Source organism: Typopeltis vanoorti, chromosome 1, assembly GCF_054136105.1.
Source record: "Typopeltis vanoorti isolate ZY-2024b chromosome 1, IOZ_Tvanoo_1.0, whole genome shotgun sequence".
NCBI lineage: Eukaryota > Metazoa > Arthropoda > Arachnida > Uropygi > Thelyphonidae > Typopeltis > Typopeltis vanoorti.
This window is the reverse complement of record NC_143549.1, coordinates 171,276,167-171,292,663: the sequence shown is the minus strand read 5'-3', so window position 1 is coordinate 171,292,663 and position 16,497 is coordinate 171,276,167. Positions and strand designations below refer to the sequence as shown.

General features: G+C 35.0%; 1 protein-coding gene across 1 annotated transcript in view; it reads right to left on the bottom strand.

Annotated features, from left to right (window-relative positions):
• The window catches only part of LOC150110643 (alpha-tocopherol transfer protein-like), a 41,736-nt gene extending 26,033 nt beyond the window's left edge, over positions 1–15,703 (bottom strand). Inside the window, exon 1 of the mRNA XM_090403682.1 lies at positions 15,638–15,703. The gene's annotated coding sequence lies outside the window, so the exon portion shown is untranslated. The remainder of the gene's footprint in view (positions 1–15,637) is intronic.
• Positions 15,704–16,497: the final 794 nt, after the last annotated feature.

Here is a 16,497-nt window from a genome sequence, read left to right as displayed (position 1 = left end):
TAAATAAATAAGGAAGTGAGGCTCTGTTATAAACAAGGAATTTCAGCCCTGGAATCTTGTATTTACTTTTTAGTTTCTTTTCGAACAATGCGTTACTGATTTTTACCACGAGTTTCTTCCCTATTAACGGTTCTTTGTATCCAGTTACAAAGAACGGGAACCGTTGAGTCGGCAGTTATTCAGTCTATCTGGTTGTAAAGATATTCCAAAGAACTCAAAAGGAATGTATACTTTTGGAACTGCAATAGTTGCTGATGAAAACGGAAAGGGGGAGGAGGGGAATTGTAATGGTTTCAAAAACCTTTCCTTTCAAAGGCGTCACGAAACACTTCCAATTTCAAATATTTGCTCAGTAGATTAAAGTGCATTAAGCAATTCGACAAATTAATTAGGCTTTTAATCCTAATTTTAATTAATTAAATATTTATGGTGTAACAAATGGATAAAAAATCAGTATTCGTTTCACGTAGAGCGCATTTTTCTATTTCTTTCTCGATATTTGTTACTTTCAACAATAAAACTTAGTGAAAGAATGAAAAAACAAAGTGAAAAGTTCGTATAAGTAAACTCTGATTTCAAAAGAATGAAAAGAAACTTCGCATATGTTGTTCATATTTCTCGGAAAAAAAACTATACTAAAAACAAAAAAAACTTTATTCCAGTTTCATGTCGTTTTTGCAAGTAACAGAAAAATTCTTTTCTGTGACAATAATGTTTTAGTCAACATCATTAATGCTCTTTCTTCACTTTTGACTATTTCTTCAGCACTGCTTAGCAAATTAATCGAAAACATTTCCAAGCGTTACGTTCCAGGTGCATTTTTCTCCAAATGTCGAAAGTGGGTTAGATTTTTTGTTGGTCCATTGGTACTCATATGACAACTCGACTCCGGCTGGGAGGATTTTAATAAAATTCGACATTTACGATCTCGATTCAAATTTATTAAATTATTTTATTAAATCGAACATGGGAAAAAAGTAAAATTCTCTAAATTAAGAATTACTTGTCTATAGAAAATATAAACTAATAGGAAATATATTGTCTACAGGAAATAAGTCAGAAACATCTCTGGATCCAGTTATTGTAACATTATTGTCTAAGAATGCTGTTTGCAAAATAGCACTTTTTTATGAAATTTCCATTCGTTTGTATAGGGAGAGGCATCATAGAAATTTTGAATTTCTAATTTTTATAGTATATTATCATTTATCATATCAAATATATGAGCTGAACATAATTATAGCTCAGAATAATCGCTCAGTAGCAAACATGACCTAAGCATTAAGTGTCAAATCTCACGTGCTAAAGTAATTTTAATTAAATTAGTTTTTCTTTTAAGTATAAACAGAAAATCAAATTTCTTCAGCTATCAGCTAATGCCTTTTATTCCCTTATAGGGAATAGACGAGGCCTTTAAACCCTATCTAGCTTTCGGAAACGGAGTGGGCAGTTCAGTCTTTATCGGTAGCCAATCAGAAATAGCAGGCATGTCTATCACTAATTATAGGCAGCCACCGATGAAAAGACCGGCAAACAAGCGATGCCATCTTTTGCTACCTAACCCTAACAGGATATGTTACTGTCTGAAATAATGTTGGTTCTACGGTCGATTGATTTTCTTGAGTTTACGGGAAGAAAAACCCGAGTTTCCGGGGACAAATTTCCCATGTCAGAAATCGACTAACTCTGGAACCGGTCAAAGAAAGGCTTAGAAAAGTTCATCCAGTCGGCAACTAAACTTTAACTTCAAGTCTATCTTCGGGCGGCCTAAGGAAGAGGATGCAAGCGCCAAATTTCTTTCCACAGGATATCTGAAGGGATGTTTTAGAATTTCAGTAGTAGAGCAGGAATAGCAGTAAAAGGTAATTTTTTTATCTTCTGTTCTGTTTTACGCTTATGCATTGACCCATACCATACCATGTAGGCTTTCTAAACCGAATCCAATTAATCATTATTCCCACTGTACTCTATGTCTCTGTATTGTGTGAGTACTTCTGGCCGGTTTATTTGCATTGAGGGAGGAAAAACCCGAGTTTCCGAGAGAAGAAGAAAAAAATTTGGTTCCGTATAAGACCGGCTAACTAACTTGGAAATGAGAAGCCTTGAAAAACGTTTATCCCATATAGATGGGATTCGAATCCAACTCTTTCCAAACAAAGAGAATCGTCGAAATCGACTGAGCTACGGGTTTCCTGATTCTTTTCCTAATAAAATTAAACATCGTTTTCTATGAACACGCTAGTACCGAACGTAATGTGCAATAAACTGAGTAGCTTAAAGAACTATAAATCAAACTTAGTTTCTCTGGTTTCAAGAAGACAGTTTTCATTTCTTTGATTTGTATTTGCATTTCGATTGATTTCCGTAATGCAAAGAATTTCGTCTGTACACAGACCCTGTTAACTAGTAATTATTAAAACAGACGTCTTAGCATCAGCTTTCCGAGCAACAAACGCTATGAAGCAAAGGTGTCAGTAGATTAGATCGTGTATTCTTCGGTCTGTTTGTATGTTATGAATACATGTATGAGACTGAATAATACTTCATCTTTAGTTGAAAAGGCCCTCGTGAAATATAATTTCCCAAACACACCTAAATCATATACGAAAATCCGAGTCACCAGATAAGCAAACGAAAATTGTCTTACTGTATCACATCGTCTTTAACACTAAACGTAAAAAAAAAAAAAAAGGAAAACAATGCGTAGATCGCCAAAAACATCTCGAATCATGTCGAATTTGAGAAAGCTAATGCCAGGCGATATGTTTCGGTTGATCAGATTTAAGAATAACTCGAGAATTTTAAAGAAGTCAGCTCATGGACATGTTTCGTCCATAAACAGAATATTTTGCCAATCTGAAGGAAGAAAGTTTAGGATCTGGTATGCTGGAACTATACGATAGACTCTTCTTCTACTTCAGTTCTCAAGCGGTTCTTAGGCGCCCATAACCATCCAAGTTATCCTCTGATTTCGTAACCATAATTTCAAGATAAGGTGGAGTACTTTGTATAAGAGTACTTTGTGTGTCAACTGCGTGTGTTCTCCTGCCGGTTAACCTTTGCCCGAGTTTCCTGGAAAAAAAAAAAAAACTCTACTATACGAGTTCGCCCACCGTTTGTAGGTCTCTCCTTGGCATTTTGCCAAGAATAGTCGATTCATGCTGAAGAGGAGAAAGAAATGAAGGATGTACGAATTGCTCGCCAACATGCGAAATCACGTGCTTTCTTGTCTGTCGCTGAACTAGTACTAGCTTAATTTTTGTTGTCGCTTTTTTTGCATTATTTTTTCATCATTAATTTTAATGATGGATCCAATACAGTCAACAGGTTCTGTTGTTAAACGTTTCAGTAGCTCTTGCAAAAGAATATTGAATAATGTGCTGACATTCTGCGAAAAAGAATCGTCTCCTTGTTCCCCTTTCTCAAGTCATAAAACGTGCAAGTGCAATTGCGGGCGTATCGGGGTCGACTGTTAAAAGAATTCGTAGGGAATCAAAAGGTGAAGGTAAGCCAAAATGTAAATCTCCTAAAAAAAAAGCGCCAAAGAAAGAAAACCATCGAAACCGTAGCTTTGAATGATTTTGATGTACACGTTATAAGAACTATTCACAAATTTTACGTGGTCGAGAAAAGAGTGCCAACGGTTCCGAAATTGATTCCTGTGCTTAAAGAAAAAATTAATTTTCCTTGGAAAAGAGACACTTTAAGGAAAATACTTCATGAAATCGGATTTTGTTTTAAAAAGTCCCAGAATAAAAGGAAACTTATCAGGAGCGAAGTGACATTGTTTTATCTAGAACGCAGTATTTGACAGCAATAAGACTTTTCAAGAAGGAGAAAAGACCGATTGTGTATCTAGATGAAACTTGGATTGATAGTAATTTAACTTATGGAAAATGTTAGCAGTCTAAAGAAGAATGTGGAATGCTACAAACCGGAAATGTCTCGCGGAGCATAATAATTTTGTGTGCGGGTGGAGAAATACGTTTTTTTTTACCAAATTCAAACTTACTATACAAAGCCAATTCAACTACTGGAGATTACTATGGGCAAATGAATTCTACGATCTTCGAAAAGTGGGCAGAAGAAAAACTGATTCCAAACCTTCCTAAAAATTCTGTTGTTATAATTGATGACGCTTCATATCACTCTATTCGATTAAACAAACTTCCAGATTGGTCTAATAAGAAGCAAGTTCTTATGGATTGGCTCTGCAAATAACATTTCTCATTCCCCAGATATGCGAAAAATTGAATTGCTTAATTTGATCAAAAGAAACTCGTCCACAACTAAACTATTTAAATTCGACACGATGCTCAAAGAGCATGGATTTCTAGCTTTGAGGCTACCACCATATCATTGCGATATTAATGCTATTGAATATGTTTGGGCAGAAGTGAAAAGTTTTTTTGTTCGCCATCGCAACGTAACTGAGGATATTGACATGTCGAAACTTTTTAAGCTTTGAGAACAGGCGATTGAAAGTATTACCGTTCAAAACTGGGCAAAATATTGCTCTTATGTCACCTCATTAGAAAATATGTGTTGGGACAGAGACGGAATTATCGAAGAATTATTCGAACCTTTGGTGATCAGTTTAAGTGAAAGTGTTGGTGATTCGGATACCGATTGAGATGACTCTGAAGATTAAAAAGATTTGATAATGGTATTTTTATCCAACATTTTTTTTTGCATGGGTTTGTTAAAAGAGTCACAACAAGTCATAAATAATTAATCGGTTGGACATTAAAGTGTCTCAGTTCTCTCAACTGTAAGTTTAGAATATCTAAGTTCATTTGAAAAAATTTCTGTTTTTCTGTATAATTATTTTTATTTTATAGAAAACTTTCTTAAAAATAAACTTAGTTAAATTTTTGTTTTATGCTATACCTTTTTTAAATTTTGTTAATACTCTACTTACATTTTTCCAACTGTTATACAAGCAAAATAGTTACACATAAAAAACAGCAATGGTCGTAAAAGAAAAGCTAAATTTTCCGACCTGTAATAATAAACAAACTCCTCCCAGAAGACGGATTGATTACCCTATTATCGGAATGGATTCTCCTTTTTCTAACATAAGAGCAATATTTTGCCCAGTTTGATTTTGCCCAGTAGATTAGAAAGACCTATATGCGTCGGTCTTTCACGTGAAGAACCCCTATTAGGGTTTTTCAAGTGAAAGTGAGTTAGCCGGTCCGATATGAAGGTATCGTTCGCCCACCGATTAGAGGGATCTCTAATCGGTGGGCGAACGATACCTTCATATCGGACCGGCTAACTCACTTTCACTTGAAACACCCTAATAGGGGTTCTTCACGTGAAAGACCGACGCATATAGGTCTTTCTAATCGAAGAGCATCGTCGAAAATGACTGAAAAAGAGTTCTCTCTTCTCCAGTTAAATGTGTTGCATATTATTCAAACTAAACATATTTCATGATTGGTAATATCACAAATCCATTGCTATTATCGGCAAACCGAAGTGGTGGCTGTTAAAGATTTCTTCGTGGGTTACCTTCGAAGCTTTTCATCCACTCTGGGTTTATCTTAAATAACCTTGGGTTGCAAGATCTTTAGCCATATAGGTAACTGCATGGTTTCTTTTTATTCAACTTAGAAGCATTTCGAAAAACATATAAGTATGTTCGATTCGTTTTTGTACCGGAATCGTTTCTCAACATGAAAGCTATTTAAGAAATCCATTTTTTTTAAACTTCGATTATTTTCATACTTGAAGGGTTTGTTAAATCAGAAATTTTTCTCTCTTATTTAATAGCCTAGAATTATGTCGGTCTACTGTTAAATTTGAGTGACATTATTAGAAAAGGCTTTTTATATAATGAAATTCCATTTAATTTTTATTCCCGCTTCTAGCACGTATCCACCTCTTGAATAACTCGGTTGTACTGACCTTTGTAGAGGTTCTCAGCGAGAAAAAATTCCCATGAAATCGTTTGCGTGACTGTCATATTTAATATGCATTAAATAGATTTTTAGACTATTTCATAACTGGAGTCCATTTAGCAAAGTGGTCTCTGATTTAAGAAAGTACTGAAATCAAAATTAAATTTAATCTCTTAAAGTACATTTTAACTTCCATTTGCCGACTAAATGCATCAAATAGCAAGAAAGCAATTTTCCTAAAGTAGCACAGATCATAAAAAGTGAAACTTATGTCCTGTTCAATTAAAAACTGTGATGTATAATTACCACTTAAACGAAACGAAGCATCCCAAACACATGTCTGATGGCTTGAAACATTTGTCTGCATCTCAATCATGTAACAACAAATAATATACAAACGATTGTCTCAGGACTTTAATACTGTTCAGCTTCTTCCTCCAGAAGGTCAGTAGTAAATGGTATATAAGCTACTTACTCACTAATGGTTAAGGAACTGTAGAGAAAACTAAAGCACAGTATAATGTTCACGACTCTAATTTTTCCATTATTGGTTATAACGCATAAATGAATATTACGAAATAATTCCAAATCTTATTCCAGATCATTCCCCATTTCCATGGAAGAAACAATTCTGTACAAAGCTGGTTTACAGAAATTATCTTCCAATAAAAAAGCAAGTGGGAGGGGGGGGGGGGTGCAAGGATGATGCCCTAGGTACCAAACAAAAGATAGTCAGGGAATCTCGCTTATTGAGGAGATAACCTTGATATCACTTTCCAGAAAGTTACTTTTCTGGGTTTTATTTCTGTGCAAAAAAAAAAAACAAACATCTGCTTCTTGGTGTGTGTGTCCAACACGCACGAAAATACACTCAGTAACACTTTCACGTATCTTTGATAAAGTCAATGACTAACTTTTGTATACGGTTCTTCCACAATCAATACTTGTTCTTCGTGAATGCTCATTAATTATGTAAATCCATTGCCTGAAGTGATGATGTGAAGTAGTCGAGAGAACAAGTGGTTGACGATATATCGATGCGTGGTTAATTATATGAATGCTTAATTAATTCTTATATTCATATGTGAGCATTTGTATTTAATAAGATTAATGTAATTAAAATCGCCATTGTGAATAGTCGCCGAACCATTCTGGTAAGTAGGTGGTTTTTTTAAAAAAAAGATTGCTGACTTTCCAGTAGATTTGTTTTAGCAGTTGACTTTTTTTACTATTCAATGTTTTATTGAATTCATTGTTAGCCGAATTCCGGAATTTTAATAGTTTCATGACAATTTATGTAATTAAAACAAAGCAAAACTACTACAGCAACAACAACAACAACAAAAAACATTTCGCAGTTTGCAGGAAAGTCTAAAAGATCTTGCACACTTTTTTGGACGGATAATGTTGCCAAGCTGTTAAGAAAGTGTCAGTATAGATGGCAAAAATAATTAAATAAAGAAACATTTCTTCACTAAAATAATTAGCGAATAATTTTTTAGCTCTGCTGTAGATTTAACCCGCTTTTATTGTTTGCACTAAAATTGTCCTCTGTGTTTCTCCTATTGGTGCATGAAGATGCCGTATTAGCTTTTTGCTTTGCTAAATTACTAACTTTTGATTAAATGAAGATTTTTATGGCGAAGTAATCTTTATAATACTGGGATTAAGATTCTATAATAAACCGGGGAGCACAAAAACGTAATTACAATGCAATCGTTATAATTGCGAAGAAGGCAACAATTTTGTAAATAACTGGAGCAAGAAGTGCAAATATTCAGTAAAAATGCCATATTACTGATGTTATATAACCAAAGTAGCAAATTAAAGAAAATGTTGAAGTCTTTTCTTCCTATTTCTGAATAAGCTAGTAAAGTTTAACAACAGCATAGTTAATCACGCTAACATTTTACAATGGTGCAGTGCACTGCACATCAAAATATTTTCCTTGGATGTGAGTTTCGTTTTGTGTCATCATCTACATATTTCTTCTATTTTGTACTTATTTTCAGGGGTCAAGTTGACGTTAACAAGATGGAATAAACTGATGTTTTCAAGGTAGTTTATTTTTTAAATAATCCCACCTACGAAAGGTTGTGTACCTATAGAAAGTCAAATACCGTAGTGCTATGGGGGAGATTGGATGATCTGGAAACCCTGTTCTAGAAGTCAAACATTTTTCACGTTGCTTCAAGTCTCCAATAAGCGGACATGTGGTCTCACATCGGGCGATGAAATTCATCTCCCACATAAAGATAATCACAAATGCCCATGGCTGGATTCAAATTCGTAGCCTGTTGATTAAAGCACCGATACTGTCTATTCGGCTAACTAGGTTGACAATTTATTGATAATGTTGATAATACAATGACAGTCAGATATATCAATGGTGTTTAGAAACAACTGTTTTTTTTCTTGTTTTATCTTTCTTAGATTGTTTTCCACTCGTGTTAACTAATTCAGAGATTATTTTTCCTTTGAAATCCAGTTTCAAATCATCTGTAGTTTGCTTGTTTACTACAATTTTTTTTTTTTTTTGTAATTTGTATAATTGTGTTATCAATCCTAAAAATAAACTGCAGTGAGAAGTGTTTTGCTTTTGTTGAAAACAGTACAAACAGTTAGCACTTGCGATAACTAAAATAGTGTACGATCGATGTAAAAACTATACGAGCTAAGAGATACATAAAAATGCAAAATCTTTTAACGGATTTTCTGTTAATGTAATCTGATAAGTTACTTGTCCTTGACTATGCCTGAAATCCTAGCCCAGGAATCAGTAGCTGCAAGTCATGGAATAAGTAGCACGCACATCGCGTGCTTGTTCATAAATGCGTGCTAAGGTGATCTTGCTGGAAGAATCAAAAACACGTAGGCAACAGCTGCACACGCAAATACCATCCAGAATACCAAACAACTTAAATTGACTCATTTTTATGAATGTAGTGGTGATTTCTGAGCCGTGTCCTTGGATACCGACTTTCAGTTCCTTTACAAGTGCAGTGAGAACGCAACGAAGAGAATGAATGAGTCCCCTCCATTTTTCCCTCTTTTGTTCAGGATCTTTATGTGCACACATTTCAGCCATTGCCAAACACTCAGCGCACTAATTCTCTGTACTCGTAGGCGGGTGCCTCCGAAACCTTAATAAATCGTTTATTTATTGTCTATACAGTAAAATAACTTGAAAATTCTGAATGCGTTGTCAAAAGAGCTACTCGATGCATTTCATTTTTATATTATGCTTTCAATTTTTGTGTTTCGAAGACAAATCAGTTTCTCTCCAAATCTAAGAAGTCATTTTCATTATAGTTTTGGAAGTTGCGAGAATCAGTACGATCGTTTTTCAAGGGTGAAAAAAAAGCTCCAAGAGTGAGGAAAGTGTTTTTAATTTAATAAAATTATTTCAAAATCACAATTTAATAATTGTGAAAATTTCTACTAGCCACAGACTTTTTAAGTCAGTAGTGAAGTGCTGTTAGTTTATTATATTTTTAGATCCTCCATAGATCTTTAATCCCTATATTTTCCAACCATGCTATATAGAGAGCGTATAATAACAATTCTTAAAATATTTTTTCATGTTTTATTTTACTTCGTTAGCATAAAAGTATTTGCATAATATTATTCCTTGTGATTGAAATAAATAATATGTTATTGTTGGAAAATTTAGTGCGGCAACTCCGAATTTTTTTATTGCAGTCTATGATACTTTACTGTTCACAAAGGACCTGGAATTAATGAGAGACCTCGATAAGCTTTGTTGATAATATTTATCAGACTAATAACGTAACATTCATGAATTTAAGAGACGCCTGTACAACCATTCAGAGTTTTTTTTTTCTTCTAGCACTTAAGCCGCTGCACTTCATTACACAAAATATACATTGCATTCAAAGGATTCACGTTCGGATTTGATTTTGACTTTTACATTATTCAGAGGCGACTTGTACACTTTTATCACACGTGCAAGAAAGCATCAGATCAAAAATTCAAAGTATCATCATCGCAGTAATTGACTTATTTTTGTGAGATGCTAATTATAATTCAACATTAAAAATAAATAAATAAATTCGCCAATACGAAGCCGATGCTTTGAAGGCCTCAAATTCTGCCATAATTAAATATTAACTTCATGTCAAATAAAGAGGAGTAAAATCCAATTTAAACTCGACATTAAAATCAGTCTCGGATTTCAAAGCGTTTAAGTGCCACTGAACATGATTATTTAATATTTCATTTTTCTTTTCCTTTGCGATATTGCAAAGGGTGTCTTACTTAATATTTAATACAAACAGCAGCTACGAAGTCAGATTCCCCAGCTTTCTCTTCGCTAGAAGATTTTACTAATATAAAACAGTATTACTTTAAATTGCGTAAGTAACAACGTAGCTATGAACATATTTACATTTTAATCCTACATTTTGCAAGCAGAAAAATTGTTTGTTCTTTATTTCGTTAAAAAAAGGAAACTACTAGGCTTATAATAAAGGATGATATAAGAAAGGAAACAAGAAGCAAATACCACTCTTGAAATACATTTTGAGGGCAGCAACAGGAAAAGAGTGGGAGGAAGAGAGATGTAGATATACACAGCGCCACTTCGTTATGTAGATAACTTCCTTAGAAATGCACTTTACGTCTTCCAACGACTGAAAGTGCTATTACGATATGCAACTTCAAAGAAGCGTCAGTGATACGATGTGCGAGTAAATTTGCCGTCATTTCCAACTTCGGCGTTCTGAGTGAAATGTATTTGAAAATACGGAAATCCGGTTGCCGTGGAAGACTCGCTAACACGTGTGCGTCCCTGGCGAGAACTTTGAAAAGTTTTCTGTGGTTTATTTAAGTACCATTTGCCAGTAACATGAGGAAATCTCCATCAGAAATCGAATTTCAAGATAAAAAAAAAAATAGGAAAAACAGCATTAAAATATAGCAATCTACATTCGAGAAGAGGATGGTTCGTTTCGACAGACGGCTTTTAATCACATAGTTCAAGAAATAGAACTCCGTTTTTTAATGAAATTCACTTTCTATACTGATATACGGGCTACGTTAGCTTAGTTTTGAACCATAATTTGTGACGCAGTAAGCCACCCTATTCACTCTTTTATTGAATGAGCTAAAATACATCAGAAAAAAGCCAACGTGAATTTGTTTTAAGTGTAACTATATCGGAAACTAAAACCACATGAAAAGCAAAACTATAAGCTATTCGATATTGCTGTGCATTTTATAAAGTTATGGAAGAGATAATATCTAAAAAAATATTTATCCATACCGCATCAATGTAATAACAACTTAAGCGGTATAGTAATCAGTATATAAAAACATGCTGGAATTTTTTCACCGGAGTGGCGACCTGAAATAGAAACCTAAAACTATGAGCCTTTTGGTGGGTAGAAACGGTTGTCTTATTGAAGGTAATTTATTGTCATTATTTTTAACGTTATACGTAGAACAACCCGAGCATTTCCCGAGAAATAATCTCAACATCTAAATAACGACTGAGTACTTATGCCAACTGACGAAGTTTTCCTTCATACATATATGCGATTAGCATTTTCATGACTCCGAAGAATAATAGTTCTTAGTATTTTCTTTGTTCTTCTAAAGGAAAGTGCTGTTTCTTTCAAGGTTCACCGAACCAGGGAAAAGGATACCACATTTCCCTCTTAGCAGTCAGAATGTGGCAACAGTTTAGCACTGCAAAGATTATTATTATTATTATTATATCTCCATGGAGTCAATGACTCTTCGCAGAAGATCTGCCATCCCACACACAAAGCGCATCATACTGTAACCTGTATACATTCACTGCCCCCCCCCACCCACCCACTCACCACACTTCTAGGCAATGCATTCCAACCATACGTAACTCTCCAACCAAAAAAATCTACTTCTCAGTGCCTTGCTCACACCCTCCTTATACAGCATCCAGGGATGGCCTCGTGTTCTTCCCCTGTATCCATCCATTCTATGAAAAATGTGGTCTACGTTAATCCGGCCGGCAATAATACCTTACCAACCTACATGTCTCGATCATGAACCTCCTCCCCCCCCCCCCTTCCTTCTATCCACTAGACTCGCCAATTTGCATTCTCTCAATCTGCAGTCATACTTTACATTCCAAAGATCAGAAACCAATTTAGTGAATCGTCTCTGAACCCCTGTTCCAATATCTCTTCATCCTTGTGAAAACCTGGTGACCAAATCTGCGCACAGCAATCCATGTGGTTTGATTAAAGCCTTATACAACGAAATCATAACATTCTTACTCCTACATGTCAGTGTTCTCTGCATCATTCCCATAATGCGCTGTGCTGTCGTTACACTTTTAGCAAAATGTCTCCAAAATTTCAGGTCTTTATCGACCATAACCCCCAGATCATTCATCTCTTTCACCTCTTCTAAGATATCCCCATTAATTTTATACTCTGCATCCTATATATGCCTTCCAAACTTTAAACCTTACAAGTGCATTCAGGTTCCCTTGCAAGATTACAATATCCACTGTACTCTTCACAGTTCTTCCCGTCTTTGCGTCATCTATATATCACCATTTAAGCCCTTCCCAATACATACAAATTAAACAGCAGTGGACCAAAAATATACCCTTTGGGCATACCACTCGCGACTTTCCTTCTCCAGGATATTGCTTCCCCATACACAACTTGTTAATCACTATCAGATAGCCATCTCTGATAGTGATTAACATTTTAAGCCATGCTTCTTAAAATGCAACCCTCCAGAAACTAGCCAGTATATGTGCCTTTTAATAGTGCAGATGATTGAAGATCCTATTGCCTGATAGTTTTAGTTCTGAAACCAGGAAAAATTAATTGAATACAATGCTATTCATGTGTGAATGATTTACAGTACGTAAATCAAATATCGAGGAAGCTTTCTGGCTAGCCACTAAAATTGTTAATCAGCAGCATTAACAAGAGTAAAAATATGATTTCCTGGACAGAATTTTGTTTTTAAATAAAGAAGTTCTCATGATTTCTTGTAATAAAAAGTAACAATCATCCCTTACAAACACAGAGCTTTTTTTTTCAAGATACTTTCGATCATTGTGATCCCACAATGATCGAAAGTTTGATCTCCAGCTGATGAGTTTCGTACTTTTTTTCAATTCTGTTTCAAAATTATTTCAAGTTCTTTAGTTGAAAATGTCTTTTGACAAGTATTTATATAGACGATTACTTTAAAGTAATTCTGTTGTTAAAAATTAAATATTTCAGCTATTTAGAATTTTTATTTCTAAATTACAGCTTTGTAGATACAAAAGAGCAACGCATTTCTAGAAAAATAAAGTATTTGATTGTAAACCGGAATTAGGGGCTTCGTAAAAGTTTTCAAGAAATTCCAAACTGTAAAAGTATTTGAATATCTCAACTGCAATCTCGTATCATGGATAGTAGATCATTTTCATCACCCTGCTTTCTGAAAACATGGACACATGTGTGGTATTTGATCTAGCACAGGAGAACTGGAATGATACGACCTTCATCCCACCCAAGGAACTATCCATTTAAAGTTAAACTGTCGAAAATTCGTTTGGTCCACAGGTGGAAAAAAACAAAAACAAATGCTACCAAAAAAAACGCTCGTCAAATATGTTGGCTAACTTGACGATTGCAGTTTTAAAGAATATGATAATTAAGTGGAATACAAAGATATAATATTATTCGGGTTAACTAATCAGATATTAACTTAATGAGACGAATATGTTGAAAGTCCACACTCAATATCACGAAGACTGCGGTTCATCACACACACACACACACACACACACACACACACACACACACACACACACACACACACACACACACACACACACACACACACACACACACACACACACACGCATGTCTCTTGCTTAAACTGTTATTAGTGTTGATGTATTCTGTTTAGCTGTACATATTACGTAATATGTACAGCTGTATGTCGAATAGCAAAACAGAGCGCTATATCGTTTTGACTTAGTAGTTAAATCAGTTTTATATCTCAAGTAGCTTTAAGTGACTAATTAAATATATTTACGCTAAAATGTTTAAGGCAAATGTTGGCTTCGTAATATCCGTTATAAATTACATAAAATCATCTTTCCATAATAAATAAAAGTGATGGGAAAGATGCAAAATTGGATGATAATAAGTTCTGTTCATAATATAAGTTAATAAGTCCAACTGTTCAAAATATAAGTTAATACAACATAAAATGACAGGAAATTTCAGAAGTCGAAGTTTTGCTTTCTAAACATAGTTTGGTCTTCCCTTTTAGAAATTTGGATTCAGAAAACCATTCCTGGTGGTGGCGGTGGTGGTGGTGTTGGCCCAAAGGTTCTATATAAATAAAACTAAATTCTCGTTAAGATGGTTAGCTAACTAGGAGGGGGACTCAGTGTTCGTTTCAAACAGTCTACGACCTTTCGCTAGTGTCCAACAGGAGGATCTCGAAGAATTTGAGAGTCGATATGTCATTATTCAGAAGTTCGCATCATGTTTTACACTCCTCCTAAATTACGCTCACGCGTAGACCTACACTTTATACCGTGTAGGCATTCGAAATCCTACGGAATAGGTAGGTTACTTATTCCTGAGGTATCCTATGACTGTAGCCTGTGTGTTCACGGGGCCGGTTTGCTTGCTTGCGGGATGAAAAACCCCAGATAAAATGGGGGGGGGGGGACCCTGGTGTCAACGCTCAAGACCGGCTAACTTGGCTATGGCTGAGTGGACGGAATTCGAACCTAGGACACTCCTTCCCCAGGCATATGGTTGCGACGCCCATAGCCACCAGGCTAACTGCGCGGACTCGTTTTTGAGAATCAGTATGAAAGACTGTTTAAAATGATACGTCACTTAATGGTCCTGCACATACACAAAAAAAATCTTGCCTGAGAGTTTTTTTTATTTCTTTCTTCTAGAATAAAAAAAGGGAAGATATCAATGAATTTTATCAATATTGTAATTTTAAAATAACCCTTTTCATATATATAAAAGCTATAAAGTATAATCGATGTATGAAACTAATTGTTTTAAAATTATATTATTGAATATTAGCTAATGTCAAAATACTCTGAAAGTTGCATGTTCCATCTGTTCCTGAGTCTTTGCTAAATGAAATTCATGTGAATCCAACCCGCAAAAAGGGTTATTGGTTATTAAAAATTATAAATACACATCGTTTGCTTTGTTTGAGGAGGTTGGAAAGGAAACTTTTCTGAAACACTTCAATATCAGTCGAAGTAATAGAAATTTAGATGTGGGAGGGCTCATCTTTTTCTTCTAAATTCCTCTACCACGCTCTAGAGTAAATAAATAAGAAAGAACAAATGCATATTCATATGATGTGTTTATTTCAAGTTCTAAATTTGAGATTGTCAGGTAGATTTGCGAAGATCTGAAACACAGCTAATTTTGCGCCTTCAGGGGCCCAGATGACAATTCATTTTCCTAAGGTGATCAGCAGAAATTAACAATCTTTTCTGCAGACACTGGTAGAAAGACGTAATATTTCGGTATTACACGGCAGAAGTGATGTAATATGCTTCTTGCGGTTGAATTCTAAAATGTGCTAGCAGCAATCCTACGGAGTCTTTGAATATTGTGATCTCAAGTAATGCGCTACTAACAGATATTTAATGTTGAAAATATTAATAAATATGTTTACTTCATATTTGAAATAGGAGCAGAAATGATATATACTAAACTTACTTATTCTAGGATGAGACTTTGCGCCGAAGCATGATGGAGATTTTAGAAGAATTGAGAAGAAACTAAACATAAAGCAACGCTTAACAGAATGCCATTCAAACTTTGCATTTTACTGCTGCTGTGAGGGTTCTCTGAGTTTAAATAAAAATTAATGGCTATGTTCGTGTGTGCTTGTGTGTGTGTCTTCGTGCGCGCGTGCGTGAGGGATACACACGGACAGAGAGAGATACACTTATTCAAATCATGACTTTGTAGCAGTCCTGGATAGTGTTTCATAGCTTTTTTTTTCTATTTTTGTAGTTTTGCTCGTGCTTTCTGGGTCATGTTTGACGATGAGACAATAATTCTTTATGTACTAGCGAGCGAACAAGATCTGCAAAACAACAGGAAACTCTGCACCTGAACAAAGTAGTTATCGAAGAGTGCAAGTGAAGTTACGTGACAGTTGTGATGACATGTTGGTATGAATTTTTCCGTATAGGATACAAGCTATTTTTCATTTCGCCTGGTGGCGTAATCCCTTATCATGTAGCAGACTGTCAGTTGGCTTGTAATAAAAATACTGGAGAATATAAATAGATTCATTCTGGATGAGTAGGATGGGTTATCAGGAGGTACCGAAGGTCATGTGTCAGTTACTGTATTCATAAATAGCTTGCACTTTTGCCTTTGAAGGAAACTCAGATTTTGGACGGTATGAAACACTGAGAGGTAGTTATGAAAACCACTGTTTTAAATCCATATCAAAGTTAAATAAAACGTAGAACACGAAGTAATCGACAGAATTACTTCACCTTTTGCTTCATTCCAATTAATGAGAAGTTTCTCATTGAGATTTTGGCTTATTTATCAAAAGCATT